The sequence below is a fragment of the Lepidochelys kempii genome, chromosome 3, assembly GCF_965140265.1.
Source record: "Lepidochelys kempii isolate rLepKem1 chromosome 3, rLepKem1.hap2, whole genome shotgun sequence".
In the NCBI taxonomy this organism is placed as follows: Eukaryota; Metazoa; Chordata; order Testudines; family Cheloniidae; genus Lepidochelys; species Lepidochelys kempii.
In genome coordinates this window covers 207,963,970-207,991,497 of record NC_133258.1, presented here as the reverse complement: position 1 = coordinate 207,991,497, position 27,528 = coordinate 207,963,970, and the positions used below count along the sequence as shown (strand labels likewise).

The following is a 27,528-nucleotide window of genomic DNA, read 5'->3' as shown; positions in this document are numbered from 1 at the left end:
CTAGGACTATTTAGTTTGGAAAAGAGACAACAAGGAGAGGATATGGTAGAGGTCTATAAAATTATGACTGGGGTGGAGAAAGTGAATAGGGAAGTGTTCTTTATCCCCTCACATAACACAAGAACCAGGGGTCACCCAGTAAAATTAATAGGCCCCAGGTTTAAACAAATAAAAGGAAATACATCTTCAACCAACGCATAGTCAGCCTGTGAAACTCACTGCTAGGGGATGCTGTGAAGGCCAAAACTGTAACTGGATTGAGAAAACAATTAGATAAATTACTGGAGGTTAGGCCCATCAGTGGCTATTAGCCAAGATGGTTGGGGATGTGAGCTCATGTGCCAGGTGTCACTGAGTCTCTGACTGCCAGATGCTGGGACTGGACGATGGGATGGATCACTTGATAATTGCCCTCTTTTCTTCATTCTCTCTGAAGCATCTGGCATTGGCCACTGTCGGAAGACAAGGACACTGGGCTAGATGGACCATTGGTCTGTCCCAATATGGTCATTCTTTTATTCTTTTTAAAACTAAATGTGAAAATGTGTACTGTTGAAACCTTAGATTAAAATGTATAATAAGTAAATGATAAATACCGCTTTTGTAAAGTGTGGTAAGAGATCTTACTGGAACTTCACAGACTTCTACATGCAAAAAGCAAACTGTTGAAACGATCCTGCTGCTCTGATTCTGCAGCCTCTTAACCAGGTGCATAATTCATGTGACCAGCACTGGAGTGAAGCGTGTGCAGAAGTGTTTGTAGCATCAGGGGCTAAAATTGTATTTTTTATTAACTTTTCTTTTAGTGGCCTTAAAACCTTTGTCACTTCCAAACAAAACTACTTCAGGGTTAACTGTGAAAAGTTAGGTTGATTTTTCAATACATATAAAAAGTTCCTAATAACTTTATTAATCCTCAGGCCAAAAGTTTCCAAAATGAGAGCCTCAGTTAGGCACCTAAGGGTGGGATTTTCAAAAGTATGTAGGTGACTTAAGAACACAAGTCTCAAACTGCAATCCCCTGTGCCGTGTAGCATGGGCAAAGCATTTCAGCTTTCCTGATCTGTGGAAGTTCAGTATATGGGAAGGTTGGTTGCAAGTATATCACGGACTATTTGCTTCTCAGTTTTGTGTTTACAGTTGTGGTGTTTGCACAGTGATGTTTATGGGCACATCTGCACTGCAAACAAACAAACAAACAAAAAAAACCCACCAGCAGCAGTTCTCAGAGCCTGGGTCAGCTGACTCAGGCTTGGGGGGGCTCACACCACAGGGCTAAAATAGTAGTGTAAATGTTCCTTCCCGGCCTGGATCCCCGGGCTCTGAGACCCATCCCCTCACCCGGTCTCCATGCCCAGGCTCCAGCCCAAGTGGGAATGTCTACACCACTATTTTCAGCCCTGCAGCATGAGCTCGATTCAGTGGACTCAGGCTCTCAGACGCTCGGATGCGTTTTTTTTCCCAGCGTAGACATACCCATTGAGGCCCTGAACTTGTCGTCTTCGTCAGCATTGGCGAGCATTGTAAGTGTGAAACCTTGTGGGGCGAAAAGAAGTCTGCATGTAAAATCTGGAATTCCACTTTTAAATCTCTAGAATAAAGAGAGAGGGAGAGAAAAGAACCAGCAACATGTAAATAAAAAAAAATCCTTTAAACAAAAAATTCCTGATTTTTAAATTTTAAAAAATCCTTATATTTATCCACCCTGGCTTGTGCCCAACTCTGGAGACCCTTCTCGCTCCCTGCCACTGAGTGTATTCACTGTCTGAACTAAAAGTCACCCATTTTGTGTGCGTTATCCTGGATTTCATATTCCCCTAGGGAGGTGCTCTGTTCTTCTGCGCACTTGCCTTTTCAGGCAAAGTGTGCATGCCCTGATTGAAAAGCTGTGCTCTCATCTTATTACTGAGCCTCTGAGGGGATCCGCACACTCTGTGTGTCTCTCGTATCTGCCCCTCGACTTAGCGGAGGCTGTGCCAATTGTTTCTCCGGTGACATTCTGCTTCGGCAGGCCTGCAGCTGGCGTCCGTGAAATCCCTCCGGAGGTCACCCCTTGGAGTCCCGTGCCATGTTGGATAGATCTCTGCGCCAGTTAAGAGGCGGCCTTGTGCTATTAAATATGCAGATGGGGTCGTGACTACATCCCTTTAGAGGTGATGGATTACATCCATTGTGCAGAGAGATGTGCAGGCTCCTCCCCATCCTCGCTCCCCCTTCGCTTCCTGCCTGTCAGCCTGGAACTGCACGTGGCTTCCCAGCGTGTTTGTTTAAAAAGCAAAAAAGTCAGAGACTCTTGATTCTAGAGGCATTCCGCAGGATTCATGCCGGGGCCCTGGTCATTTGGACATTGAAAGGCGTGAAGTATGCTCACACATCTGTGATCAACACCAATACCACATAGCAGGGGTCATCGATTTATATTTTGGCAAGGTCAAAATTTCTTGGTCAAGGTCCAGACTTCAGAGAAAATAATACAAAACCAATAACAATAATGATCCTAAGGAAATAAAAAGCTGCCACAGTCTGTTCCAAAGCATCTGGTGGTCTGGAGTTGGCCCTTGGGCTGCCTGTCAACTACCCTGCCGTATAGCGTCAGTCAGGGGCGGGCCATTCATTTGATCTCCTTACCTAGACTTGCTGTTTCAGTCACCCTTATTGAATGGCCACAGGGCTCTTCTTGGGCCTCAGCGAATGCAGTAGCCTCAGGTTGTTCCTCAGCCTCTGATAGTTTTCCTCCTTGGGATCCTTATAACAAAGATAGACGAAAGAATTGCTGCCTAACTTCACCATCTTGGGAGTTGTCTGGGAGCTCAGAGGGAGACACTGAGGCAGCCGCAAGCGCGCTGGACTGGGGTCAGGAGGCCTGGGTTTTATTCTTGCCTGTCACTAACTTGCTGTGTGACTCTGCATTGAACCTCGCTCTGTGCCTCAGTTTCCCCATCTTTAAAATGGGGATAATGCTGCTGTTTGACCTCCCCTCTTTAAAGCATTTTGCACCGTTTTGATGAGAAGCCTTGTGGAACTGTCAGGTGTTACTTTACGACATCAACTGAGCAGGGATAGCATCTCCCAGTGATGCAAAGGCTTCTCAGGAGCTTATTGGCCATCTGGCTGTTGAATGTCACTTTTTTCTGTTAACAGTTCAGGAGAAAGCTCTCACGTTTTCTGATATATTCTGCATCCCAAGAGGAAAAATGTATCTTGTCACGTCACTGAGTTCTGGTCCCACAGTACCAGAAGTACCAAGAGAAGGTGATTGCTTCATATCCAGATATTAGCAGGTCTTTTAGCTAATTTATTTTTCCTGCACCAAATGCATCGGTAGTGGACAGCCCATGAGTGGACCCAAAATAATTTCTTCTGCTCAGTTAATTTGATCATGTGGGGCAGAAAAGTTTCTTCTTCTGTAGCTGTTTCTGTGAGGCTAGCTAATTACCACACAATTTGTGATACAAGATGTCTCCAGGAATGGATTTTTCTCCCAGGTTTATGCAAACTAGCTCTTAACTCACCAGTGTTCCTGTCTTGAAGCCTCAAATGTTGGAGATATTTTGTGTGTGTAATGAAAAGAAGAAAAGAATCAAATGTGTAGTCACAAGCAATAATCCTTTGGAGATTCTAGAGATCTCAGAAACCAGAGGAGTGAGCATTATTTGCAGTTCCAAATGGCATCTCCTTATATTATGCCGGTGTGTGTGTGTGAGAAACTCTCACGGCGTTTGTTGAAATGGTCTGGTTCATGTTCTGGTGCCTCTGTCTCAACATACCATAGATCAATCGAGAAGGCCTGTGAGTTGGTCTCACGGGGTCAGATTTTCACAGCTAGGCATGTACAGTTGCACACATCTGGCATACATACAGATAACTCATACGTGTGGGTCTGGGTCAGGAGTTTACTTGTGGCCAGTCAGGTGCGTTTCTGGCCATGTGTGTGCACCGATTGTGAGCCAGGGACATGCTGCGTCCCTCATTTTGGTGCTGACAGGACTCGTGTAACAAGGGGACTGCCTGTCTGAGAACCCCCTTGCTTTGCCTGGTGGGGAGCTGCCAAGTGTGTGTGCCCTCTATTTGCGAGGCTAAGCAGCTGCATGGTCTCCCCTGTCTGTCGTGGTATCCGAAAGCTTTTCTTTACAAACAGCTGTTGTGTTGTGTCCTCTGCCTGCATGAGTCTGGTGACAAAGGCTGCTAGACTTGACGGGCAGAGACAAGGATCGTGGAAATAAACCTTCCTCCACGTCTTATCAAATAGGCTGTGTGTTGGGTGTGAATTGGGGACCTGCTGGCAACAGTCTCTCCTCCCTTGCCATCGAACAAGTCCTTTCTGGGATCCGCCTGACCCAGTATGCCCCCGCTCCAGCCCCTCGCCCCCTCCCCCGCCCCTGAGTGCCTCCAGCAGACTGGAGATGGGTCAGGGCTGGCCTGATGAAAGTACTGACCTCCTGGCCGGAGGGATAGGGCAGTCTGGGCTGGAGCTGGCTGTGGTATAGCACGGTCCAGGAGTGACTAGGGTGTACCATTGGGGGCTCTCAGGTGAGCCCTCCCCTGCTGTGGCTGCCATCTCAGAGGAGCTCTCGCTCCCACCCTCTCTGGGGTAACTGCACAGCTACGGTGAGGGGGGAACCAGGCCCCTCTCTCTGGGTGCAGCAGGAGGCCAGCAGCCCCTTCCTGGAACAGATCTGGAGCATTTTCTCATGCACTGGGAGCAGCTGTTGTTGTGGATTCTTTCACTTCACTAGCTGCGGTCCCCTCCTGGCAACCATGCGTTCTCCGCGGACTGATGGCCGAGAGTGGTCTGGGCTGTGTGTGTTTGTTTTGCTGAGCTGCTTGGCTTCGTGGTTGGTTGTTCACCCTGCAGGTTTAGTGCTGCTCCGGTACCGCCATTGCTTTGGATTAAATCCACGCAGGCTCCTTCGGAAGCTTCACTGTTGGTGTATCCTTGAACGCTGGGCTGGCCGAACTGCAGCCGGACCCCTGCTGGTGGCACGGGGGGAGGTCAGGGACTGCTTTACCCCCCCACGGGGCTGGGGTCGGGAGGCTGGGGTTGCTCGGCCCGGGGCTGGGGTTGGCCAGCTGGCATGACTGGGGCTTGGGTCGGTCTCTGCTTCAGGAGAACCAGTTTGAGACCCACGCGCGGGGGGTTAACGGTTAGGGGGGTTAATGGTAGGACTTATACTTACCAGTTAACCGTTCAATGTTTTACACCCCGAGTCTTCGCTGAAGCATTGCAGCTGTGCCGTGTTCTGAGCGTAGACAAGCCCTTATTCTGGTCGGGGCTATCAGAAGCATTTCAGTGGCCCTGGGAAGAAGCTGACTGCCCGTAGCTTCTGGGCCGGTTGGAATCATGGGGCATCTGTCCTGGTCAGATAGCACCGGGTGCCGCTTTTCATGGCCTTTGCAGAACAGGCCAGCCCTGCTCGAAGCGTGGCTGCTCCAGCAGGAGGCGATGGCCACGCAGGGAAGGCGCAGACTAGCTCTTGCACTTGAGAGAGCAGGGTAGAGTTTATAAGCTGCCTTGGAGTGAGGTTTGGGAAGGGAAAGAGGAGAGTGTTCCGGGGCAGAGGGGAAGAGGGCACGAGGTGGGGCTGGGGGTAGTGGGCTCTGTTCTGGGGGTCGCTGGTATTTGGGGCAGGCAGACAGGCGGCTGGCTCTGGGAGAGGTGGAGGGCAGTGCCCATTTACTGCCCTTGGGACACATGCAGATCGGGGCTTGGGTACTGTGGGAACAGGCCCCCTCGCTGTACACGAGCTAGAGAGCGGTGTGTGCAGTACTCTACCACAGCCGGAATCGCCCCAACCTGCCTTTCCCAAGGCTGGGGGGGTGGGGGGGCCAGCGCAGATTCCTTTCCTCCAGGCTGCTGCGGTCTCTCGCTCTCCGGACTGCGGCCCCTGCCCTCTGGTGTGACGTATGCCGAGAGACCTTTTGCTTTCATCTTTGGCAAGGGATGGACAGGGGGACCTAATAGGTCTCCTTAGCTAGGATCTAGGTTTCTATTAAACTTTCTCCTCTTTGAATTAGCACCACTCAGCCCTGGAACTGCGTGTTGGGAGGGAGTAGGGGCCTTGTGAGTTTGCAGGGAGCGTGCTCAGCTAGTGTTCATCAGCTCTGGTGGCTCTGCCCTGTTCTTTGCAAAATCCCAGTGCAGGCTGGCTCCTGCTAGGAAGAACGAGCTACCGCTACAAACAGCAAGAAAACCCCAGGCTCTGCTGGGCAGAGGGAGGTGGGGGCTTCTCTCCAGGATTCAGGGAGCTGTACAGAACGCTGGAGACTGGAAGCAGCTGCTATTTCAGTACCTGCCTGTCTTCCGCTAGATCAGCCACTGGGACAGCAGCTGTTTGCCTAGCTCTGATGGGAGCCTGTGTGTCCAGTGAGAAGAAAAGCAGTGACAGCTGTCAGAAGACTGTAGGACGCTGTGTGTTTGCTAAGACCCTGGCACTCGCCCAGTGCTCCATCAGTAGGTGTTACCATCTGCAGCAGGGGGAGCGGGCTCTGCTGTGGGCCTGGGCCATGAAAGGAACCTGTCTCCCCTCCTGCACTTCGTTCTGGCCTAGTGGAAGTGTAGATACATTGTACAGCGCCAGAGCAAATTAAATAAAGCCCTATAACCGCAGTTACCATCCTCCTAGGAGACTACTCCAAGCACGTCTCCGTCCAATTCCCCAGCTGCGGTTCTGTCCCCAAGCACCTTTGTGCAACCTTGTAATAGTTCTTAAAGATTCCCCGCTGCAAAGCTGGTGATTGCTCCGCTGGGGTCAGCCGGCAGCGCAGACAGAGGAGAGCTGGCAACTCACCGTTCAGAAGTGAGAGGCTCTGAAAGCTTTGCTGTGTGTGCTAATGCCCTGTCCAGAGGGGAGTGTGTAAAAGCATGCTAGCTTTGGTACAAAGCCCTTTGCATCTACTGCCCAGCCTGGCTCGAGTGGAAATCCGTGTCCATCAGCAGGCTGCCGCTAGCAATAGTGAGCTGAGGAGCGCTTGCAGGTGGTTAGTACGGCTCCCGCTGTCCCCTTCACGAGCTGCTGGTGTCGAGAAGAGACGGGAATGTGAGAATACTCCAGCCTCTCTGAACAGCCCTCTGCATGTTCTCCGTGCCCACCAGAGTGCACAGCTTGGTTGCAGACCCTCCCTGTTCTCTGCTCAGAGAGTGTGGGCACCTTGCGGTGCAGGGCTGACTGCAGGAGATGGCCCAGAGGGATTCCTTAGGACACGGGTGAAAAGGGGTTCGGACCTGCAAAGGCTTTGGGGGATGTTCCCCCAATTCATCGTAGTTCTGTGTGCCTGTGCCATGCACTGAATGTGTCTCTTCCCAGCTCTCCGTCCTGGTTTCAGCACTGTGTGCCTGTGGCATGCATCGAGCATGCCTGTTCTCGGTTTGCACCACAGACCTGGTCAGCTACGCCTAGTGCTGCCTGGAGAGCCTCTCCGAGCACGGAATCCATTTGTCCTGGCTGGGACCTTTGCACCAGCCTCTCCGGTGTAATTCTCAGTGTGACAGTAAGTCCCTCCTGTGTCAGCCCAGTCCCACATCATCAGTTGGGCTTCATATCCCTGACAGTTCTGCCCACCAAACTGTCCCAGGGTGGAACTTCCTCAGAACCGAACATGGAGCCCCGCAGCAGCCTCCCATCCCAAGCAAGAGGCAGGTTGAGGGCACTGCCGTACACCGCATGCAGACTTGCCAGGGAGAGGTTCTGAGTGAGTGGTCCGGGGACCCAGAGACAGTGCTGCTCTTCTAAGCCACCTGGTGAGTCTGTTACTGGGTGGGTGTCGTTCAGGAGTTCCTGGGGGAATGATCGTTCGCAGAGGTGCTGATGCTTTTTCAGTACGATAATGTTTCCTGTATTTCTAACCCAGCATCTGGCATGGGGGACTAGCGGTGCTCTGGCCAGGGCAGAACAGTGGGTGTGCATGATGCGAAGTCGAAGAACTGGGTTTTGCACTGAGTTCTGAAGGCAGAGGCCTGTGGTCGCTTCACTCTGGTCAGAGTCTCCAGGAGGCCTTTGAGAATCAGGACAGAGGCCTTGAGCAGGGCTCTGTATTGAGGGGGCAGCCCCCATGAAGAGCAGGCCCTGGTGCGATGTGTTTGCAGTAACCTGTGTTGACAAGGAAACTGGCTTATGCATTTTGCATGGATTGGAGGTTTTTCAGAGTGCATGGCTTCATTCTTGCACGGGAGTGGCCTCGAGCCTAGAAGTTATGAGTGCACAGATCCCTTTGGCTGTGTCTGAACCCAGTAAGGTGGGGCGCAACTTTCTCCCAAGGCACAGATAGAGGGGGATGCTTCCTGCTACCATCACTGTTTGGCTCTCCGGGCTCCAAAGGGAGAGAGAGGCTGAAGACTGACTTACTGGTGCAGTTCGAGGGCAGATGCCTTTGGCCCTCGGAGATGCAATGACAAAGGATAATTCTTTGAAGTTCTTTCCTTTTCCTACCAGCATGACTTCGGTCTTGCCTAGGTGCAGCTTTAGCCAGCTGCTGTTCATCCAAGTTCTTATTTGGCTAAGCACAGGTGAATCTGAGAGATGGTTCGGGGGGCACGCTGAATAGTGTCGTCACCATTACAAGTGTGTGCCCTGTTTTCAGTCTGAATTAGTCTACCTTCAACTTCCAGCCACTGGATCATGCTAGGCCTTTTCCTGCTAGACTGAAGAGCCTATGATTAAATATTTGTTCCCCCTGGAGGGGATGATTCTCCATTTACAGTTACATTGTGAGACCTATCAGTTAGCCAGTTTTTAATCCACAGAATGTGGGCCATGGTAACTTTATATTGTTCTAGTGTGTTAATCAAAATGTCCCGTGTACTAAGTGAAGCCCCTTACAGACGTCTACATCTCTTACAACAACACAGAGCAGGTGGGGTGGTTCGTCAGTGATGAGCATGGAGAGTAAAGGGTTTGTTGGCCATTGATTTTGTGTGGTTCACCATGAGGCTGAGATGCTGCTGATTGTCTGTTTTGGAACTGGTGTGAGGTAGCTGTTGATTGCACTGGATTTGAATCCAGTTGCTCAGAGATTTTTTCTAGGCAATGGCTGGTGTTTCCTCTCTTTGTCTTCCTGCTCTGACTTGCACTGGGGAAGGACACGGGTGGGTGGCCAGCTGAATGGGCAGGGACCGCGACCTAGGGCTGTGCCAGATCCCTGCAGAGTGGCACGACTGCTCAGCTCTCCAGGGGTCTGAGTTAAGGTGAGCTGCCAGTAAAGGAGTGGAGATCCCTCTGTTGCCCAGGATATGGGAGGCATGTTCAACACCCCAGTGCTCTGTGCTTTTGCTAAGCTTGGAGAAGGGAAAGCGGGCAGTGCTCTGCTCTGGAAGTGAGGTTGCAGATGGGAGAGAGGGTTGAATTTTTCGAAAGGCACTGGAAGTAGGCTGAAGGAGATGTGTCTCCAGGAACGCCGATGCTTGGAGGTCACACTAGAACGAGATTCTTTGGCTGCCGTTACAGGATTGAGAGGGAACGTGGAGACTTGGTTGGGGTTTGCTGAAGAGGAAAGTCTTGTGCAGCTGGGCATTCCTCTCCTGTCGGAAAGAATTAATCTAACTCTCTGCTTTGCCAGAGATGTTTCCTGTCATTAAAATCCAACGGACAGTAGAATTAGCCAAACCCTGCAATGGACGGCTGAAAGGTTAGCGAAGCCCATAGGACCAGTCTGAGTGGGGCTTTCTCTCACAAGCTAGTGACCATGCCCTGTGGATCAGGCAGGAGAATTGTCTGCCCTCTCCGAATATGGGCCAATAGTTCACCCCAACCTAAACTGCAAGGAGGCAGCTAGCTCTCTTGGGGCCCCTTCTGTTTCCCAGTCATAAATGGGACCCTGTCAGGGCAGGAAGTGCTGCGTATTCCATCCACCTGAACCGGCAGGGGAGGTCAGGAAGGCATGATAGGGTTCTCAGGTTGGAATTTGGCCAGGTGTGGGGGCTAACACCTTAGCGTGTGTGAAGAGCACCAGGGACTCTTTGCCCATGAGTTGTCAGGAGCTCGGTTCACATCTCGTCCGAAGATGGTGCCCCCAGCACCTCACTGGGGCAGTAGGTTCAGGACAAACCCCAGGGGAAGAGCACTTCCTCCTGAACTACTGGACCTTCCTCACCTCCAAGTGCTGACCTGGCCTGACCCTGCTTAAGTTTTGGAATGAGATGAAATCTCCTCTTTCCCCCGCCCTCTTTGAGCCTTCTCCCATCTTCTCATGGAACGCCCCTGGATTTGGTTCGTGCAGCCACTACTCTGTCCTGCAGAGTCCTCTGTCCCTCCTTGAGAGCCACTTCTACCTCAGTGATTGCAAGAAATCAGCCACCTAATGATGCCTTGAGAGAGGGGCTCTTAGGGACAGCTGACATTTACTATGCAAAACACCCCTTTGAACAATACAGCTGGCATAGCGGTATCCCTCCTTCCTATGTCGTTTTTCTCTTTAGATTGTGAGCTCTTAGGGACCGGATCCTCAGCTTATGTGCTTGGGCAGTGCCTGACCCTCCTGGGTGCTGCTGGAATGCGGCTAATGCTCCTGATAGAGGATGGCATCAGATGGCAGATGGGCAGAAATGTACGGGGCAAGGATTCCTTCTTTCTGCTTTCCTTGGTTGCTAGGGCAGGGTTGCTCAGCTCTGCTGTGTCCATTGCCATTCCTCAAGGGCATTTGCCCCGTTAAATGATGTGCCTTGTTGCTTGGGGAGCTGGGGATGGTGTTTTTCCCATGGCAGAGAAGAAAGTGGTTGTGGCTTCTGGGAGCTCAGTGGAAGGCCATGGCGGCAGGGCCTGTGGGGTCCACAGTGCATAGCGAGTATTTAAGCAGGGGGCAAAGTGCACCAGGACGTCAGCTGTTGTGATTTTATTTTTCTCCGACTGTTTACACCCTTCTAGATGCACCTAGAGGAAGTTGTTGCTCTGTGGAAGTGGATTGACTTGTGGGCTTTTGGGTACATGCTCATGACTTCTGTGTTTAAAAGTGAGCAGAGGACGGGGGAGCCCTCTGGAGCAGGTCTGGCATAGCCTTGCCTTTCTAGGAGATTGGCTAGGAAACCTGGGAGGGCAAGTCTGCATGTTAGCATTCAACCTCCCCGGTTTCTGGGAGCCACGCTGGATCCAATAGCATGTCCAACACAAGCTTCCAGGGGCTGGCACGTTCCTCTTGGTATCTTCCCCTCCCAAGATCAGCAACACAAGAAACTTAAAACAAGGCAACATCAATGCACTCGGCATAAACAGCTGCATGCTCTTTGTGGTTCATCATTTCCAATGGGAATAGCCCCATTCTGTGGATTGGAGATGCTCGGGGGAAGATGTTCCATTTAGAAATGAAGAGGGGGGTATCTTGGGAAGTGGAATAAAATTCTAGCAAATCTACATAAACTTTGGTTTGCCTGGTCATGCCTCTGTTACAGGGTGTGGGGGTCTTACTCTGTTCCTGGCAAACAAGGAGTTAATAGCAACTATGCTCACACCTGGTATGTCTTCACTGCAATGTAAGCCCAGGGTCTGTGGGACATGAGCCCGCAGGTTCGTATTTGTAAGCTCAGGCTTGAGCGTCCACATTGAATATTTGACTCTAGGTTTAGAATTTCTAGATCTGCGTCTTTTACCTGCGCTCAGGCATCTACACGGCACCATGCAGCCCCAAATCAAACCAACCTACCCCAGGCTTCCTAGTGCCCTCCCCAGCGGCAGCCACGCTAGCCCTTTGTTCATGGTACCCTGAGGGAAAACTTGACTGTCCATCCCACGGAACGTTGCAGGAGGCTGTTACAGCCCACCAATGCATCCAGCTGAGCCGTCTTTTGGGTCTGTACTCTCCTGGCAACCAGAGCCAGTTGCATGGAGGAGTCCCCACTGTCAGAACTTGTCCTGCTTGGGATTTCAATCCTGTGTCGGGAGACAGGCAGAGCATCCCTGAGATACTGGTGGACCTTTTGGTGGCGTTTTCTGACCTGCTAAAGGCACCTGTCTGAGGAGGACGATGATACAGACCAGGCAGCCTCTCACTGGCTGATGCTACTCTCCACTCTTGGGGTAGCCACTGATGCCCCCTGTGTAGACCAGTGCTTCTGGAGCAGGGCCACAAGCACAGACTGGTGGGATCACGTCATCATGCAGACCTGCAGTGACCAGCGGTGGCTCCAGAACTTTTGCATGAAGAAAGCAACGTTTCTGCAGCTTTGTGAGCAGCTTGTCCCAGCCCTCCAGCATAAAGATACACTCACGAGGCCAGCTGTGCTGCTCCAGAAGCAGGTTGCTATAGCCCTCTGGAAGCTGCCTGTCCCAGACTGCTTCAGCTCCGTTACTAGCCAGTTTGGTGTTGGAAAGCTAACGGTGGGGAAAGGGGCGGTGGAGGTTTCTGAGGCAATCGGGTGTGTGGCTTACCCCCAGGCGGCGGGCATGAAAAATAACCCTGCAGTACCTGATGATGGTTTTGGGTGGGGGGGGTTGTTTCCAAACTGTACAAGGGCCATTGATGGGACTCGTGCCCATAGTTTGCCCTCCTCAAGGAGCATGTGACTACTTAGATCGCGAAGGGCACCATTGTTATGCAGGTCCTTGTGGACCACAGAAGCTGATTTATAGATGCCAGCATGGGCTGCACTGGAAAAGTTCATGATGCCAGGGTTATCTGCCAGTCGGGAGCCTATGTTCATAGACAGGCTGGGACACACTTCCCATCAAATGACATGCTCATAAATGGAGTTACAGTCCCCATTGTTGTTCTGGGGGACCCCACATACCTCCTTTAGACTTGGCTTATGAAACCGTATCCTGATCTCAGAGGCCCTGGCAAAAGAAGGTTTAATCACACTCCGTAGGTGTAGAATGGTGACTGAATGTGCATTAGGCAGATTGAAATCCTGTTGGAGATGTTTACAGAACCATCTGGATTTCAGTGTCATCGGTGATGTCCATGCCCTTGTGGCTTGCTGGGCTCTTCACAATCTTTCCCAATCCAAAAATGAGCTGTTTGCCACTGAATGAACCTATGGCAGTAATGGGTTGCTGAACCGAGGTACCCAGCCAAAAAGAAAAGGAGGACTTGTGGCACCTTAGAGACTAACAAATTTATTTAAGCATAAGCTTTTGTGAGCTACAGCTCACTTACAATTAGCCTAAGTTAATTGTAAGTGAGCTGTAGCTCACAAAAGCTTACGCTCAAATTTGTTAGTCTCTGAGGTGCCACAAGTACTCCTTTTCTTTCTGCGAATACAGACTAACACGGCTGCTGCTCTGAAACCAGCCAGAAAGTGAACCTGTGTCAGCTGGAGCAGGGTGCACCTGGGTAACGGAAATCAGGGATGCCTTGTGCACCCCCATCATGGACCGGAAGGAAGAGGGGGAATAGCACCTTTATGGGTGCATTTGTACAACACTTTTTTAAAGTAAAATGAAGGACACTTGCTGCGTGCTACAAAGGGGGGATGGATTTTCATGAGTTGTTAATTGTGGATGAGATGACTTCTTATGTAGTGCGGGGGTGAGAGTTTTGCGTGACCTGAATTGTGGCTTTTCACTATGGTTTGATCTGAATAGACGTATTGAGAAATTGCTTTGCAGAGTTAATGATACACCCCGTCCTCAAGCCCCTTTTAAGTATCCGCGGTAGTGTCCAACCCCTTCTCCACTGAACACTCTCAGAAATACCAGGTCTGCTGTCTCCAAGGGAACCATGCACTCACCAGCTTGTATGATTCAACTCGGGATCAGCACTTTGCGTAATACCACAGCACTTAGGTGTATTTATAGTGAAAACAAGGATACGTTTATTATCAGATTCAAGTGATAGTGGGTAAGGATATTGGAAACAAAGGTTACTTATAAAACAAAATCATAACGCACTTTCTAGAAACTCAGTTTAACAGGCTAACTTCCTGTCTAAAGAAGTTTCTCATTCCCGAAGGTCTCTGAGGTGTTTCAACCAAGGTTGATGGTGATCCATTTTCATGATTGTGAACACACGGCCCATTTATTTCCTACGTGCAGGATAAAGTGATCTCTTCTTGGCCTTCTATTTCTGTCTCCCAAATTCATTATCTGTTCTCTCAGGATAACCACCTGTGGCTTATTTTTCCTGTGTGCTGCTCCCCTGTTGATTTCACATCTCTGTTGTTTTCGTATGTAAATGGCTATTCATTGTGTTGGCTTAAAATGTTCAATTGACCTCTCCGCAGGGAGACAGATGAATAAACATTTCTTGTCTGACAGAAAAACTGTTTGTCAGCCCTGCCTTGATACAGACTTAAAAACCTATTTTCAGTGTCTGTACGTTACTCCTTCTGTAGGATTTGGACGTCCATTTCGCAATGTTAATAACCCGCGTGACCTTGCCTTTCGCTCGAGACCTCATGACATGTTTGTACGTACCAGAATTAGGATATTGTAACCGCTGGCTAGTTAGTATTAAGGCGTTCTCGGGTCACGCAGACACACCCCTCTCCCGCCCTTCTGGCTCCTCATCTGGTTCGTCTTCCGGCTTCCAGTTATTCACGCACCCACCACCACTGGCTCCCAGTTCCAGTCTCCCACTCAGATCCCCCCAACTCCTAGTCCTGCCAGTTCCAGGCTCCCTGCCCACCATGGCTCCTTGTCCAGTCTGTTTCCCCTGTCTCCCCAACCCCTGTTTTCCTCCCCCAGCTAGTCCCAGCCTCCAGTCCTAGGCTGCTACTCCTGCCACCCCCCAGGTCCAGCCCTGTCCCCTCTGTGTTCAATTCATGCAGCTTCCTTCTCCACACTGCCTAGGTGCCGGTGGGGGCTGGGGGCTCTGAGTGCACAGGTCCCTGCTATCCGTTCTGGTGCCCGGACCTGGACTCAGCACAGCCTGCAGCAGCCTAGAGCTGCAGTTGCCGCGAAAGTCCTGCTCAGCCCTGGTAGCCTTGGGCTGGAGCCTGCTCAGTGCAGGTGGAATCATCAAAAAATAATTAAGCTGCAAAGGTCTAGTAAGTCCCTACTGAGCACGTGCAAACTGCAATTTTTCAAAGGCTCATAACTTAGCCCAGTTGCGGGGGGGGGGGGGGGGGGATATTAATGCGGATGGCCGAGGCACTTTCCTGACACAAGGGTCACCTCCCACCAAATTTCAAGTGCCTGCTCCATAGCATGGGGACGCTAGAGCATCTCAAAGGAAAGGGGGCCAGAGGTTTTTTTAACACAGGTTAAAGGACACATTTTCTCCTAGCCTCGTTCTAGAGAATGGCTGAACTTGCTTGGCTGAAATTTTCCAGAATAATTCGGCCTCAGGTAGACACCCGGCGTGGAAAATTTCAAATCAAATAGTTGAAGTTTGGCAAAGTGATACGCAACTGGAAACAGAGTATCTTAATAGGAACTGTTACGCAACCTTAATTATAGGCAGTGCCACTATTCCCCCCTATAATACATATCTAATAAAGTGCCCGTGTATGCAGAGAAACCACGTGCGGGGGGTGGGGAGAAGACTTTTAGGCTTGTATATACTTGAGAAGTTACTGAAATAGGCTTCATTGTGTGTGTGTGAGAATGTGAATGCCATTTCTTTAGTTTAATCCAGTGGATGAAGCTAAATTGGAACAGGTCACTCTAATTCTGGAATACGCCTGTCTGCATGGGGAGTTATTCTAGAATAGCTATTTCAGTCAATTTCCCAGCGTGGGCCAGCTCTTGTAGACTGGTCTAGAGTAGCCATGTTACTCATGAGTGGCTTCACTGCACTGGAGCTGTGTAAACTATCCCTAACAAGGGCTGATAGTAGAAAGGTTTTATGCCTGAATGTCATCTTTCCTGTCTTTACCGCGTGTTCCGCAGAGTTTGAGAATGTTACTACTACTCTTAGGTTTCAGAGTAGCAGCCGTGTTAGTCTGTATTTGCAAAAAGAAAAGGAGGACTTGTGGCACCTTAGAGACTAACCCATTTATTTGAGCATAAACTTTCATGTATGCTCAAATAAATTGGTTAGTCTCTAAGGTGCTACAAGTCCTCCTTTTCTTTTTACTACTACTCTTGTATCCCTTTCCAGGTTCCCAGGATCTTCTAGGAGCCCGAATTCACTGTGCAGACTTCATTTTATAACCTCTTTTCTCCCGCCCGCCCTTCACTGATTTGAGACTGCTAACAATAACCTTGAGTGGCCTTGCTAGGCAAAATTGTATGAATTTGAAGTTTAATATCTTGGGATCTTTCAAGAGTGGGCGCATGGGTTGATGTGTCTTGTTGAAAGTTGGAGTCTCCTTTTCCTAATGGTAGAAAGCTCCAATGTCTGTCCCTGAAAGACCATAAGGTATTGGACGTTAGGCATGTCCCTGTTCCAGGACTGAATGTTACCTGTCCTTGGGCCATGGCAGGAGGGGAAAATGCCATAAAGGAGGATACGTTTTCATGGCCAGTTTAGAAGCAGACTCGTCAGAGAGGGTCTAGGAGGGCAGAATGCAGCTATGGCAATCGGGAGCAGTGCTAAGTTTTGGCGATCTCTATGTAACACATTGTCTCTGGTGTGTATTCATACTAATTACTGTGGCAGTCCTGCCCAGAGGCCCCAGGTGGTGCTCAGTGCTGTATAAACCCATATGTGTCTGTGTATGCACTTAGGTGTTTGTGTCCTATGCATGTCTGTATCTGAGAAGTGAGATAATCGGCTTATGTGATTTGAGGGATAAATTTGAGTCTAAAATGAAAGTTGAGATGCTTGCCTAGTATACGGGCCCTGGTGGTTCTGTGTCTAAGAACTGGGTCACGGCAGCAATCAGGAATTGAGCTGGACACATAAAACAGGCATGTGGGTGTTAGGCAGCGATAAGGTACTCGAGCTCTGTGTTCCTTGTGGCCCCCCCTTGGGGGGCAGAGATAAGGGGTGTGTGTGTGGGGGGGTTGGGAAGCGTTGTGGGAATGCTAGGTTTTTTTGGGATCTTTGGGGAAACTTGACTGTCACTTCCTCGTTTCCCGGCATCTGAGTCTGGGGCTCTGCATTCCCACCTCCTGCTGTAGGGCTGATGTCTCAACTCGACCCAACAACGTTCTGCAAGTGAATTAAACCGATCCAGGAGCCTTTGGCAGTGGAGAACGATGGACTCTGGGTCTTGACCTTCTCTCTCTCCACAGACATGGCGGCTGGCCCCCTAACTCTGCCCTCCTGTGAAGCGGGTGGTGGTTCTTGCTGTGGCAGGGAGGCAAAGATAATTGGGAACAGCAAAAATGTATTGTTCCAGATGCTGGGACACTGACGCCTGCTCATCAGCAGTTTGCAGTTCAAACATAGTCTGTGCAATTCACAGTGAGCGTCAAACACTCGGGTCCTTGCTGATGTGTGCTGCTGCGCAGGAATTCTGAACACACAAAACCAAATGCTGACCCATCAGCTGTAGCCCAGGCTTGGCTATCAGGGCTGCAGTGGCCTTTTGGGCCATGCCCCAGGTCTTTGCAGGGCTTTCGGCCACCGGGAGCTCATCCTGCTCTGGGAAGAACCTGGAAACTGAGGAATGGAGACGCGGCGCATACAATGGATTTCACTGATAGAGTCCCCTCCAAGATGGCTTCCGCTGCCTGTGGTCTATATCTATATAATGGACAATACGTCTACACGGAGTTCCCAGAATTTGATGGAAAAGAGGCTTGAGCAACTTGGAAGATGCAGGAAGTGTTTCCAGAAGCAATTTACACCCATTTCATTCCCCTCTCCTCCTCAGCACCCAATCTCCAAGTCCCATCTCAGCCTGGGCGCTGGGGCATGTCTGCCTCGCAAAAGAAAACTTGCAGCACTGAGTTGGAGCCCAGGTCAACCGGCTTGGGCTGCTGGGTTAAAATGAACAGCGTAGACATTTGGCCTCCAAAACCTGGTGAGGGGCAGGGTCTCAGGGCCCAAGCTCCAGCCTAAGCCTGAACATTGTCGCTGCTCGTTTTAGCCTCGCAGCCTGAGCTCTGCAACCCTGAGTCAATTGACCCAGATGCTCAGACTCTGTGCCCATGGGCTTTTCTCTCCAGTGTAGATGTACCCTGAGATTCTTCAGTACAGTGAAGCAGAAGGATGGGCAAACAACAAGGGTTGGGGGATGGCAGGGTGGGGTGAACAACAGGAGTAGGGATGGTGGCGGGAAGAGGCAGGTGAGTGGAGTTGGACAATGGGTGAATGGGAGATGAGGGGGTGGATCACTTGACAATGGCCTGTTCTGTTAGTTCCCTCCGAAGCACCTGGCGCTGGCCACTGTCAGAAAACAGGGTACTGGGCTAGATGGACCCTTGGTCTGATCCAGTTTGGCCCTTCTCATGATGGTGGGGAGAGGTGGGTGGTGGGGAAGCAGTGGGGAGGGTGGGTAACGGCGGAAAACCCTGCAGTGGAAATAGCCACACTGTGCCATGGAGACTGAAAGTGTTGAGATTGTGCCAGTCTGTGAGGCTGCCCCATGGGCACAACAAGGCTGCGCGAGTGGGACTGAACCTGTGGCATAGCTCCTGATCCCTGCCTGGCTCCAGTTCTCCTCAGTTTCTTACTCCTCTGCTTCCCATGAGCCTTCTGATGGTGCCCTCCAGTGCTGCTGGGCCTGTCTGCAGCCAGCCAGCCTGGGATGGGGAGACCCCACTCCTAGCCGGCGGTGCAGCTCTGCAGCCTGGCAGTGCCGGTATGAACTGTGTCACTGATTGCGTTAGCAGAAACCCCCAGCTCGCCAGGGACTGTGGGCAGGGCCCGGGGGAATCTTTGAATGCACAGCACTGCCAGCCCCAACCATTCAAAATCATGGCTCAGCCCCCAAGCAATCACAAGATGTTTTTAGTAAGGCTGTATTGTACATTTGGGTCTCTTGATTGTTGAATTCCCCCAGCTGCCCCCAGTGTGTGGGTGACAATTAACTCTCCCAGATGTGTTGGGTAAGGGGATGTTGGCTCTGGCTCCATCAGTCCACATCTGCCCAGCAATTAATTGCCCCCCCTACTCCCACATCAATTCTGTTGCTCCAGTCCTCAGCTCAGTTCTGCTCCACCTGGCCTCCCCTCTGCTTCCCCTAAGAACATAAGAATGGATACCAGGTCCGCCCAAAGATCCATCTAGCCCAGTATCCTGTCTTCCAACAGTGGCCAATGGCAGTTGCCCCAGAGGGAATGAACAGATCATTGTAATCATCAAGTGATCCTCTCCCTGTCGCTCATTCCCAGCTTCTGGCAAACAGAGGCTAGGGACATCATCCCTACCCATCTGGCTAATAGCCATTGATGGACCTATCCTCCATGAATTTATCGAGTTCTTTTTTGAATGCTGTTATAGTCTTAGCCTTCACAATACCCTCTGGCAAGGAGTTCCACAGAATAACTGTGCGTTGTGTGAAGAAATACTTCCTTGTGTTTGTTTTAAACCTGCTGCCTATTGATTTCATTTGGTGGCCCCTAGTTCTTGTGTTTATGAGAAGAAGTAAATAACACTTCCTTGTTCACTTTCTCCACACGAGTCATGATTTTATCGACCTCTATCCTACCCCCCCTTAGTCGTCTCTTTTCCAAGCTGAAAAGTCCCAGTCTTACTAATCTCTCCTCCTACGGCAGCTGTTCCATACCCCTAATCATTTTTGTTGCCCTTTTCTGAACCTTTTCCAATTCCAATAGAGCTTTTTTGAGATGGGGGGACCAACCACATCTGCAGGCAGTATTCAAGATGTGGGCGTAGCATGGGTTTGTATAGTGGCAATAGGATATTTTCTGTCTTCTTATCGATCCCTTTCTTAATGGTGCCCAACATTCTGTTTGACGGCTGCTGCACACTGAGTGGATGATTTCAGAGAACTATCCACAGTGACTCCAAGATCTCTTTCTTGAGAGGTAACAGCTAATTTAGACCCCATCATTTTATATGTATAGTTGGGATTATGTTTTCCAATGCGCATTACTTTGCATTTATCAACATTGAATTTCATCTGCCATTTTGTTACCCAGTCTTGAGAGATCTTTTTGTAGCTCTTCGCAGTCTGCCTGGGACTTAACTATCTTGAGTAGTTTTGTATCATCTGCAAATTTTGCCACCTCACTGTTTACCCCTTTTTCCAGATCATTTATGAATATGTTGAATTGGACTGGTCCCAGTACAGACCCCTGGGGGACACCACTATTTACATCTCTCCATTCTGAAAACTGACCATTTATTCCTACCCTTTGTTTCCTATCTTTTAACCAGTTATCAATCCATAGGAGGACCTTCCCTCTTATGCCATGGGAGCTTACTTTGCTTAAGAGCCTTTGGTGAGGGACCTCGTCAAAGGCTTTCTGAAAATCTAAGGACACTATATCCACTGGACACCCCCCCCTTTGTCCACATGCTTTTTGACCCCTTCAAAGAATTGTAGTAGGTTGGTGAGACATGATTTCCTTTTGCAAAAACCATGTTGACTTTTTCCACCAACAAGTTATGTTCATCTATGTGTCTGACAATTTTCTTCTTTACTATGGTTTCAACCAGTTTACCTGGTACTTAAGTTAAGCTTACTGGCCTGTAATTGCCAGGATCTCCTCTGGAGCCCTTGTAAAAAATTGGCATCACATTAACTATCCTTCAGGCATCGGGGACAGAAGCTGATTTAAATGATAGGTTACATACCACAGTTAGTAGTTCTTCAATTTCACATTTGAGTTTCTTCAGAACTCTTGGGTGAATCCCATCTAGTCCTGGTGACTTATTACTTAGTTTATCAATTTGCTCCAAAACCACCTCTAATGACCCCTCAATCTGGGACAGTTCCTCAGATTTGTCTCCTAAAAAACTGGCTCAGGTTTGGGAATCTCCCTCACATCCTCAGCCGTGAAGTTCTCCTGGGGCATTCCACCCCCCTCCCCCAGGCCTGGGGGGCTGCAGCAGCAGAGTCCCCCCACTCCTTCCCAGGCCAGGTGTGTGCGCGTGGGGTAGGGGTGGGGATTGGCATAGGAGCTGTCCCATTGCTCTTTCAGTGTCCTGCTCTGAGGAACAGGGCCATACCTGCTTCTTGCTGCAGCTGTGATTGCCTGCTCCACCCAGGAGGTGGGCAAGTGGGGCAGGCAGCCAATCAATCAGAGGGGCTTTGCCCCCAGCAGAACTGAAATTCACTAGCAGGCTAGAGAATCTTGTGTCATTGCCAGGATGGCTCCAGCCCGGGCTGAGATCTCCTCACTGCAAAGAGATCACGAGAATTGGCAAGAGCAGTTGCAAGCTGGTGGGGTCGTGCAGGCATCTGCACGCTGCTGAGGCCCGTCTCCCTCCCGCTGTGCTCAGACACAGAGGAGCAGGAGCACTCTGAGTGTGTTAAACCTCCCCTGGGGAAACCTGTGTCCATGCTACCGGCACAGCCAAAGCCCAGCTCCATCCCACTGTTAACACGGGTATCAGAATGGTGCCCGAGAGCTGTGTAACTTGAGTACACGGGGGCACAGGCTGGTCTCCTGAGGTAACCGGCTCTTGCTGTGCTGGGGTTTGTAGTCCTGGGCACATGCTTCCTTTCCTCCTGGGTGGTTTGTACTCACCCCCGTTCTCAGTGGAGGTGCCGGCTGCCCGGAGCCGAGTTGCCGGGGTGAAGAAGCTGATTGGAATTCAGGTGCAATAGCTCCGTCCTTTCTTCTCCTGGCAAAGTAGGTCAGGGAAATGCATCTACGTGTCAGGGGAGCCAGGGCGAGGGGAGGGGGATTTGAAGAAGGGGATAAGAGCCCAGCACAATCCGTTTTCCATCTGTCTCTCTGGTGAAGGGATTGATGCTTTGAATGTAAATTGTAAGGGCTGGCACAGTGATACCAGTGACTGATGGCAGAGCATTGGCTAGCAGCTTGAGCTGTGGGCTGGTAGCCAGGACTCCCGGACGGTGTACTCCAGCCACTTGCTGTGAGACCTTGCACAGCTTGCTTTGCCTCTTGGCCCGCCCCCTATTGGAAATAGGGATGGAGTGCAGCTAGTGCCAGGAGATATTACTGTCCCCGGCGCTTGGAGATCCTGACAGGCAGGGCTGTAGCCTGGTTAACTGTTCCTGGGGGCTGGGAGACCGCGGCAGGTGTTCGAGCAACTCCACGCTGAGTCTGAACTGACCCTCACTGTGGTAACAAGCCAAGGGAGGAAAGTCTAAGCAAGTGTGTTCCTGCTAACCTTGGGCACTGACTGAATTGTCTCAAGATCACACGAGTGTGTGTGTGTAGGGGTGGCATAGGGGGATGGGGCAGCATGGAAGGCGGGCTGGAGCAATCGGATCTCACAACAGAAACTCGCTCAGAATGCGGCCTTGCCGAGGGGAACGATGGAGCTGGGAAGTTGTCCTGCTGCCTCTCTGGAGCTGAATGCCAGTGGACGAGAGAGCAGATCCTTGGGCCAGGAGTTTGGGGGCCGTGGAAGGCTCTGTGCTTTAGGGTTCAGGTCCTCCTCGCTGTTGACTGTACCCTGCTTTCCCAGCTCCTGAATATATATTCACTTGTAGATATCTGTGTTATGTGGAGAGGTGGAGCAGGCCTCCATCCAAGAGCACAGGGACACAGGGCCTCCAGGCTGGCAAGGATGGGCTGAGGGGCATGCTCAGCTCTTTTTTGGCCATTTGGATTGGCAGGATTAAAAATGGACTGCTATGCAAAGCAGCTGCTGTCAGTGTGTGTCCCCCAGCCCCCATGTCCTCCGCCTCCCCTGGAGTGGACAGTGGGAGTTCAGCTGTGTCACTGGCAAATTAGTTTCTGCTAAAGCACTGGTCTGCAGCGCTGAAGAGAGTTGATGTGCTGACAGGAAGCATGCCCTCGTTGTTAAACCTAGGACTAAGGCCTAGCCCCGCCTCTGCTACTAATTTGCTGTGACCTTGGGCGGGTCCTGCCGGTTGGTGCCTCCACACTCGTCTGCATGACGACTTGGCAAGCCAGGGTGTGAACCCAGAGCACGCGAGCTTGCCGCACGGCAACATCTGGTGCGATCACTGCTGTAACGCACTAGATGCTCCGCTATCACAATGCTCCTGTTTCAAACAGCAGTAAGTCGAAGCATGCGGCGTTTTATTGCGCAGCAGAGTCACACCCTGGCTTGGCGCGCAGTAATATCCCTCAGCTTTCCTTTCTGTACAATAGGGATTATAATATCTTTCTCAGACTTGGATAGAGCCTTATAAATGGTCAAAGTATAAAGTACCGGAAACCTTTCCGAGCATTGGAAGACGCTGAGTTTTCTTTTTGTCTAAGAGTATTGACAAGGAATCTCCAGACGGTTACAAAGATGGACAAACATCTTTATGGTTTCCAAAGATGAGTCAACAGTGTAACACTGTTGCCCCCCCCCAAAAAAAGCGATCATCATTCTGGGATGCATTAGGAGGAGTGTTGTAAGCAAGACACGAGAAGTAATTCTTCCACTCTACTCTGCGCTTACAGCCTCAGCTGGAGTATTGTGTCCAGTTCTGGGCACCACCTTTCAGGGAAGATGTGGACAAATTGGAGAAAGTCCAGAGAAGAGCAACAAAAATGAGTAAGGGCTAGAAAACATGACCCATGAGGGAAGATAGAAAAATTGGGTTTGTTTAGTCTGGAGAAGACAAGGCTGAGAGGGGACATAACCGTTTTCAAGTACATAAAAGGTTGTTATAAGGAGGAGGGAGAAAAATTGTTCTCCTTAATCTCTGAGGAGGACAGGACAAGAAGCAACGGGCTTAAATTGCAACAAGGGCGGTTTAGGTTGGACATTAGGAAAAATTTCCTAACTGTCAGGGTGGTTAAGCACTGGAATAAATTGCCCAGGGAGGTTGTGGAATCTCCATCATTTGGGATTTTTAAGAGCAGGTTGGACAAACACCTGTCAGGGATGGTCTAGATAATACTTAATCCTGCCATGAGTGCAGGGGACTGGACTAGATGACCCTTCTAGTCCTACAAGTTCTGTGATTCTATGAAAGAAACTCTTGAAAGCCGAACATTCCGGAGTTTAAATGATGGATGGTGATTGCTCTTGTGGAGTGTAGGTAGTCAGGATCCAGTGTTATCCATGATTCCAATGCCAGATAATCTGCCATGGACCCCACCCTTTGCTGCAGTTTTGTGCTTCCGAATCTAAGATTTCATTGAAAAAATCAAACCTGTATAGTTGAGAAGAAACCTTTTAAGATGTTGATCCAAGTGTAACCAGTGCAGTGTGGTCTGCTGGAGTCTGCAGCTAGCTTAAACTAATGCACTCGGAAGTGTGAACTTCCTGATTCAGCTCAATGGGATTGTTGACACTGAAACATAATGACAGTAATTGAAATGTCACTATTAGTGGTTTCACGGTCGATCGCTCTGGCAGAAATGTCTAGCTAATTGTGTCCCATAGCCCCCAGCTAACTGCACTGCTGCCCCAGATACCAAAACTTCCAGCTCTGCCCCAACAGTGTCTGTGCTGTGGCTATCCATCGTCAGTACAAAAATCTGTGGCACCCTGTGGACACAGATGGTGCAAAACAAATGGAATTTAATATGGAAATAAAGAGCCCAGGAACAATTCTACTGACTCTTACCCAATTAAACAGGACAGGAAGTAAAACTTCCACATGCAAAATAGATGTGAAGCTGCAGCAAAATCCTGGATCTGCTACTAGGGCCCTTGGTATAGAGGGTCATTGCGGTTAGTTGTGGTGTGCATAGGGCCCTGTGTGTAGATAGCCATCCTAGCAGGTCTCGTACTCACTGTCTGCTCGAGTCACAGCCCTGGCTCTCCGTATGGGACAGGTGAACAGGAGCAAAGGCTTCCTTCCTGAAGCCTGGGTTACTTCCCCAAAGAGCATCAGGGTGTCTGACATGAGCGCTCTTGGAGAAGTGTGTCCGGCAGTGCAGCATATGGACTTACGGAGGGTGGGAGTGTGTCCTGTGTATGCAGTTGCCCTGTGTGTGCACTGAGGCCTTGTGCTTGTGTCCGACCACCCCGGGCTGCATCTGAACGATCCCTGACGTTCTCGCTGGAGAGCTCGGCTGGTTTAGCAGCTGGAGAAACATCAGAAAACCAGCTAAGCAATACACTGAACACGGCGCTCTGCTGTGGCTGTGGTTAGCCCTGCCCTTGGCACCCAGAGAGCCAAGTGAACTGTGTCTGCTCTGCCGTAACCATCCATAGACCTGGCCAGCAGGTCACCTGCCGCGCACCTCCGGGCTGCATTAGAGACACCTGAGCTCTAGCCAAGGCTGGTGCTTCTAGTGTACATTGGGCTGGTTCTGAAATCAGTAAAGCCTCAGTGAAGTAACTAGGTTGTTATGAACAGACTGGACACGTGTGAAATCTGTTACATGTGAAATGAGCAAAACCTTCTAAAACCACCACTTCTCACATGAAAAATGGGTCCAGTCATTTGGTTTCCAGCTTGGAAGCAACGTGTCCCAAGAAACCCGGCCCTTGGTGAAATGCTCCCTCTAGGCTGTTGGGCCGGAAGTCCGAGTCCAGACCACACCCCTTAACTTCTGTGTGTCAAACACCACTGCTGGAAAGAATTGGGGAATCCCAGCAATCCAAAATGGAAATGAGCTATCCACTCCTGTTGTCCATCCCATTCCATGCAGGGCTCTTCCTGCCGGACATTCTCCAGCACTTGTGCGAATGACATTTGGCAGATCTAAGACCAACCTGCTTAGTCGCAAGAAGATCGGGGTTTATTAAGTTTCATACTAATTACATTTGGCTTGGTGTGGCCCTTAATTTTTTTTTTGCCAGCTCCAGTGCAGAGATGTAGATGCCCAGACGAGTAGACTCCAGAGATTCAGATGTTTCTTCTCAGTAGGGACAAAGGGGACCATTGAGTGGGAGTTGGATCCATCGCCTCCTTCAGCAGTGGCAGGGAAATCACTCAGGTGCTGTGTGATCAGATCCATGGGCCCAGTGTCAAACGTGGGTCAGATTCATCCCTGCTGTGAGCCCCGTGAAGTCAGAGGAATCTGAGTATGAAGCCGACTCTGAAAGAAGTCGAAGCCAGCGAACCCTTGGGGGCATGGAGCGTTGCCCTGCGTTTCTACGGTGCCAAATCCTGCCATTTACAATCCCTCCTTGTGACAGAGCAGAGCTCGGTGTTGTCTCCCAGGAACAGCGTTAGGTTACAGAGGTCCTTCCTCTGTAACTCATTCACTGCCCTGCGCTCTCTGGGCAAGATCCTCAGGGAGAAAACCAATCCAGTCCCTTCGCCCCCTCACGCTGTCATCGTCCTCCCGTCAGATGCTGAGACCTCTTCCCTGCTTTCCCTCCTCAGTGCCCTCAACCTTGCTCCTCAGGGTCCGTCCCCTCCCAATACCAGCATGCACTGGTCTCCTCCATCACTTAAACCCAAACCGGCCTTGGCCCCTCCTCCCTCTCAAAGTATTGCCCCATTTCCCTTCTGCAGGCTCTCTGCGGGTGCTGTCTACACTTCCCTCTGCCAGCTCCATTCTCCACCCTCTCCAGGCCAGCTTCTGCCCTCTACGCTCCACTGAACTGGCTCTCCCCAGGCTCCTCTCAGCCAGCGCTCCGTCCTCACCTTTCTCATGCCAGCGGCTGCTTGTGACGCTGACGACCGTGCTCTCGAAATCCGCCCTCGTTCAGCTTTTTTGCCTTGCTCCTCTCCCAGTTCTTCTCCCAGCGGTCAGATTGCTTCTTGAGAGTGTCATTCTGTGGGGTTCCTTCTCCCTTCCCCCTCTGTCCATGGGGATCCCCCATGGTGCCGTCCTTGCTTCCTCCCTCTGCACCTGTCAGTGGGTGATCCTACCCCTGTCTTTACACTGATGACTTGCAATGCACCTCTCCGCCTGGCTGTGTGCCCTGCAATCTGGCTCCCACTGAGCTCATTCAAAATGCTGCTGTTGAGATCTTCCCCCAGCTGTGTCACCTGCTTTCTAAGCCCCTCCAAAGGTTCCCCCGACTCCACTGCATCAAACACATAGCCCTTGACCTTGCCCTTAATGCCCCTTTACTGCTTAGCCAGGCTGTACCTAGCCACCCTGTTGTTCTGACCTCCACCCCCAACTTTGCTGGGCCAGCCAGGCCAGCCTCCATTGCTCTCTGGTGGCGTCCGCCTCTCCCAGCGGGGCAATCCATGCTTTATTCCATGCCACCTCATAGGGATTGCAAACCTCTCCATCCAAATCTACAAAGCTACCCCCCGAACCGCCTTTGAATCCTTCTCCTGAAACTCACCTCTGCAGAACTGCCTTCAGCAAAAGGCTATCTGAGAACAGCTGGGCAGGTGCCCTGTTCCGATTGCCGCTACTGATTGGCTCATTATGCCAACCACTTGTGCATATGGCAGTCTGCAGTGAAATACCCTGTTGTTGTTTCCCCACTCCTCTCTCCCTCCCACCCCCGCTAGTTCATTTCACCCACCAGTTCCCCCTCATCTTTTAGATGAAAGCCGAATACCCCCTGTTGTACACGAGCAACAGTGATTGGATCATCCAGGCATGTCCTGCTTTATTGCTCTTTCCTAATTCTAAAGCTGCCTCTCACCAGTTGTGGTGTTAAGTCAGTTTTTCTGAAACACCAGATCATCTAGACCTGGATTTCCTTCCGGAGATCAATTTCACTTTAACTTGGAATCGGAACAGCCCGGATTGTTATCTCATGCCGCCGGGAGAGGTGGGATTGGAATCGCTGCTCTGCTGAGATCAAGGAAAGGCTGGCTTTACTTTCCTAGCCAGA

General features: G+C 50.6%; 1 protein-coding gene across 4 annotated transcripts in view; it reads left to right on the top strand.

Annotated features, from left to right (window-relative positions):
- LOC140909773 (phosphofurin acidic cluster sorting protein 2-like) overlaps positions 1–27,528 on the top strand; it is a 113,677-nt gene that overhangs the window by 31,840 nt on the left and 54,309 nt on the right. The gene's annotated exons all lie outside the window — the stretch shown is intronic.